We start from the raw sequence: 6,000 nt of genomic DNA on the forward strand, positions 1-6,000 counted from the left end.
TGAAAAATATGCCATCAGTATTTCAAATACCAGCAAGGTCACCCATGGCTGACAAGTTTCAGCAAAGCTTCCAGACTAAGACAGACTAGGAGGAAGAACCTGGCAATCTACTTCCAAAAAAAAAAAATAGAAAGAAAAATCGACCAGTGAAAACCTTATGAACAGCAACGGAACATTGTCTGATATAGTGCTGGATGATGAGATCCTCAGGATGGAAGGCGCTCAACATACAACTGGGGAAGAGTTGTCTCCTCAAAGTACAGCTGACTTTAATGACTTAGATGGAGTCCAGTTTTTAGGACATTCATCTGCTGATGTGGCACAACTCAAAATGAGAAGAAACAGCTGCAAGCATCCCTTAGCAATGAGAACATGGAATGTACAAAGTATGAATCAAGGAAAACTGGAAATTCTCGAAAATGAAATGTTTGGAGATTGATATCCTAGGCATTGATGAGCTGAAATGGACTGGTATTGGCCATTTTGAATCAGACAATCATATGGTCTACTATGCCTGGAATGACCAGTTGAAGAGAAATGGCATCACATTCACTGTCAAAAAGAACATTTCAAGATCTATCTATCCTGAAGTACAATACTGTCAGTGATAGGGTAATAGTGATACACCTAAAAGGAAGACCAGGTAATACGACTATTATTCAAATTTACACACAAACCACTAATGCCAAAGATGAAGAAACTGAAGATTCAGACTTCTGCAGTCTGAAATTGATCAAACATGCAATCAAGACGCATTCATAGTTTTTGGTGATTGGGATACAGAAGTTGGAAATAAGGAAGAACAAACAGTAATTGGAAAATATGGCCTTGGTCATAGAAATGATGTTAAAGATTGGAAGATAGAATTCTGTAAGACCAATGGCTTGTTCATTGGAAACACCTTTTTTTAACAACATAAACGGTGACTATACAGGTGGACCTTACCAGACGGAATACACAGGAATCAAATGGACTACATCTGTGGAGTGAGACAATGAAGAAGCTCAATATCATCAGTCAGAACAAGGACAGGGGCTAACTGAGGAACAGACCATCAATCAGTCATGTGTAAGTTCAAATTGAAGCAGAAGAAAATTGAAACAAGGCCATGAGAGCCAAAGTACAACCTTGAGTATATCCCATCTGAATTTAGAGACTATTCCTCCAGACTAGATTTGATGCACTGAACACTAACGACCAAAGACTAGATGAGTTGTGGAAGGACATCATACATGAAGAAAGCAAAAGGTCACTAAAAAGAAGGTAAAGGAAGAAAACACAAAAATGTATGTCAGAAGAGGTCCTGAAATTTCCTCCTGAAGGCAGAACAGCTAATGTATATGGGACAAATTATGAAGAAAAAGAGCTGAACAGAAGAGTTCAAAGGATGGATTGAGAAGACAAAGTATTATGATGAAATGTGTAAAAACCTGCAAGTAGAAAACCAAAAAGGAAGAACATACTTAGCATTTCCCAAGCTGAAAAAAAAAAAAATAATAAGCCTTGATTTGCAATATTGAAGAAATCTATGGGAAAAATATTAAACAATGCTGGCAGCATCTAAAGAAGATGAATGGACAGAAGAAAGATGTGGCAGTCTGCTTCCGTAAAGATTATAGCCTTGGGAACCCTATAAGAGTTCTCTCTCCTATAGGGCCACTATGATTTGGAATTGACTTCATGTCAATGGATTTTTCTTTTTCTTTCTTTTTTTTTTTTTTTTACTAAAGAAGGAGTCCTGGTGCTGCAACATTTAAGCACTAGGCTGCTAATCGATAGGTTGGTGGTTGGAGCCCATCCACTGGCTCTGCAGGAGAAAGACCTGTCTCAATCCGCTTCTGTAAAGATTACAGCCTAGCTTAGGAGCAATGAGTTTGTGACAATTGTGGAGGAAAAACTCACAAAAGAGGAGGAGAATGGTTGCACAACTCAAAGAATATAACAAATGTAACTGAATTGTACTTGTAGAAAATGTTGAATCAGTGTATATTCCACTGTGTATATTATCAACAACAACAAAAAAATAAAATAAACTGCTGAAAAAAGAAGATGGAAGGCAAAAAGTCGTTGTACTAAAAGAATTGGTGAAATTAAACCATTTCAGCAGATAGCATGTAATCAAGAACTGATGGTACTGAAGGAAAAAATCTAAGCTGTGCTGAAAGGCATTGGTGAAAAACAAGCCTCCAGGAATTGATGGAATTCCAGTTGAGATGTATCAACAAATGGATGCAACCCTGGAAATTCTTCACAACTTCAGTCTTTTCTCCATTTATCATGATGTTGCTTATTGGTCCACTTGTGAGGATTTTTGTTTTCTTTATGTTGAGGTGTAATCCATACAGAAACCCTGGTGGCGTAGTGGTTAAGTGCTATGGCTGCTAACCAAGAGGTCTGCAGTTCGAATCTGCCAGATGCTCCTTGGAAACTCTATTATGCATTTCTACCCAGTCCTATAGGGTTGCTATGAGTCAGAATCGACTTTAAGGCAGTGGGTTTGTTTGTTTGTGTGGGTAATCCATACCGAAAGCTGTGGCCTTTGATCTTCATCAGTAAGTTCTTCAAGTCCTCTTCACTTTCAGCAAGCAAGGTTGTGTAATCTGCATAATGTAGGTTGGTTTCCGGTTATATTATAGAGCTCATAAAATGAAATAACTGATATGTAATGTTAAATTCAGTATTTTGAAGGACGTTCTGGAGAAAGCCTTCTTATTTTCAGCAGATCATGTCACAGATGTAGCCGCTCACAGATAGAACCCAGCTTTAATACCAAAGTCTCATCACGAGAGTGAAGCAAAATATATGGGAAAATTATTGTGGGAGAAGGTTCCAAGGACCCATTTTCTAAAGAACTCTTGTGTGCAAGGCTCTATGGAGGAAACATTGTTGCGTAGGGCATCAAATTTTGGCCTAGAGTTTCTGTTCTTCTCAAATTTATTATTGACCCTTTGGTTTGCAGGCTCTGACACCGAGTTCAACATCTTCAAAAGAAAACATGAAGAATGGGAACATTGTGGCTGAGTTTGTCCTCCCTATACTCACTCAGTACCCTGAAGGGGGAAAAAGTTTCATTTGTCACATTCTTACCCATCTACATTGTGAAGATAGTGGTCAATCTGCTTATCATGGTGACAATCATAGCCAGCCAATCCCTGGGTTTCACCAAGTGTTTTTTTTTTTTCTCGCCTATTTATCATTTACATAGACTGTGTATTCTACTTCTATTGCTCCCAAAATGATCCTAGACATGCTGTACTAGAAAAAAAAAGTTCATTTCCTTCTATGCTTACATGGCACAAGGCTTTATAGATCATTTATTTGCCAGTGCTGAAGTTATTCTTCTGGTGGTGATGGCGTATGACTAATATGTGGCCATCTGTAAATCTCTTCATTATTTGGTGGATATGTGTTCTCATGCTGATGATAGCCTGGATTGGAGGTTTTCTAAACTCTGGTTCAATTCTCTTTATCAGCCCCCTTTCTGTGGGCCCAAAGTCACTGACAGCTTTGTGTGTGATATGTATTCCTTATTGAAACTTGCTTGCATGAACAGGTGTTTCTGTGATAGCCAATGGAGAGGCAATTTTCACTGTGATAATTTTCATCCTACTAGTCTTCTATGGGGCCATCTCACACTCCTTGAAAATTAATTGTTTGGAAGAGAGACAACTGTGCATCTCATATGACTGTGGTCATTTTAGTCTTTATTTTCTGTATCTTCCTGTATGCAAGGCCCACATCTCCTTTCCCATGGATATATTCATGACTGTGGTTTTAGCTTTCATAACCCCTATGTTAAACAATTTAATCTATCTGTACCCTGAGAAACTCAGAAATGAAAAATGCCATGAGGAAACTTTGGAGTAAAAAAGTAACCTTAGTTGGAAAAGGGCTATAGCCCTCATTCAGAACATGATATTCATTATTTCACAGAGCCAAGGAATGCTTTCACTATCAGTGATCCCAGTCTTTTTTTTTTTTTTAAATCATTTATGTTGGATTCTTTAAACTATTTATTTTTAAACTTATATATAAAATATTCTTTATAGGAGGTGGAGCCAAGATGGCTGACTAGGTAGAAGATACCTCGGATCCCTCTTGCAACAAAGGCTTGGAAAAAAAAGTGAATCAATCACATACTTGACAGTCTATGAACACTGACCATCAAACACAGATCTAAAGAGTTGACCTCAGTGACAGAGACTGAGAACGAACAACCACAGGGAAGCATCAACTGTTTTCGGAGCCTGGAGCCAGCGTCCCAGTCAGGAAACCTTGGCGCAGGGCTTTGGACTGGGCGCAGGGGAGCTGAGCACAGCATCCTGAGACGGCACAAACACGGGTTGCAGCCCTAGACCCCAGAAGTGACCTAGGGGGAAGCCCAGCCAGTGCACGCAGGCAGCACAGCAATGCGGCTGCCAGGAGGAGAAGTCACCGGGAGGCAGCGACAGGTTTTGGAGCCTGGAGTGCACAGCGTCCCAGCTGGGAAATCTTGGCACTGGGCTTTGGACTGCGAGTGGAGGAACTAACCACGGCTTCTAAGACAGCGGAAGCACAGGATGCGGGCCTGAACCTTGGGGTCAATCTCTACCCAGCCAGCGCATACAGTCAAAGCGCCCCTCGAGAATATCAGATAAAACAGTCATCTCAAGCAAGATAAGTAACTTTTTCTATTTTCTGGGGTGCTACTCTCTCCTATTTATTGAACCCTCCCCTCCCCTTCCCAGGCAGCTTCATTAACATTGGAATTTCTGGAGCCAGAGAGTGAAGTGCTCTGTGGTTTTTCTTTCTTTTTTGTTCTTTTCCTAACCCATTCTCCTGGCCTGAGAGAAGCAGCTACAAAAAAACCCAGGGACCAAAAATCCTTCCCTAATTGGACTAAGAATACAGAAGCAGCTCCAGCCAAACATATGTGATCCACAGTCTTGGGCTTTCATCCCTACACAGAACAAGGTGGCTATTATAATGCAAAGGCAATTCTGATAGAGATCTGACTGTAATTGTTTTAGTAGATTACTGGAAAGACAAGTTTCCCAGGTCTGATATCTCTGTGTATTCAACAGAGCCCTCACTAACCCACAACAGGGAACTGAGGGCTAAAGCTCCCCCCAGACCAATTAGCCTCCTGCCTTAAGGATCTAAGGAGGGTGACACCTACCAATCTGTAGAGGTACTTGCATTGGGGGCCTAAGGTACAGCTGCAGAGCACACCCATCAAAATGCTTTAGGAATAGAGACACATCTACCTCACTGGAACTTGGGGGGAGCCTGTCAGCATCCTGACCCCCATGGAGTGTGAACCCCTGGTGCTACTAGAATGTGGTGCACACAACTATCACCACTACCTCTCTAGGTGGAGAGGTGACACTCTGCACCACACACTTGATGACCCCAAATCAGATTCTACTCAAGAAGAGGGAATGGACTCTTAGGCTTATATATCTGGTAACAGCCCAAACCAGCTGGTAATAGGACATAAGTGATTCAAGGGCTACAACAATCAAGACAGCACAATCTAATAGCCCATCTATGTATATTGAAAGAAAACAAAACAAGATAAGACTCAGTGAGCAAATATACAATAAATCACTGCAATATCTTAGAGGTGGCTCAGAGACAGCAGTTGATATAAAACCACATAAAGAAGCAGACCATGACTGCATCTACAACTCCCCAAATTAAAGAATCAAAATCTTTCCCAAATGAAGATACAATCCTGGAAATGCCAGATGCAGAATATAAAAAACTAATTTACAGAATGCTTCAAGACATCAAGAATGACCTCAGAAATGAAATAAGGCAATCTACAGAAAAGGCCAAGGAACACACTGCTAAAGTGGTTGAAGAAATCAAAAAGATTACTCAAGAACATAGTGGAAAAATTAATAACCTGCAAGAATCCATAGAGAAACAACATTCAGAAATCCAAAAGATTAACAGTAAAGTTACAGAAGTAGACAACTCAATAGGAAGTCAGAGGAGCAGACTCAAGCAATTGGA

Source organism: Elephas maximus, chromosome 20, assembly GCF_024166365.1.
Source record: "Elephas maximus indicus isolate mEleMax1 chromosome 20, mEleMax1 primary haplotype, whole genome shotgun sequence".
NCBI classification, from domain to species: Eukaryota; Metazoa; Chordata; class Mammalia; order Proboscidea; family Elephantidae; genus Elephas; species Elephas maximus.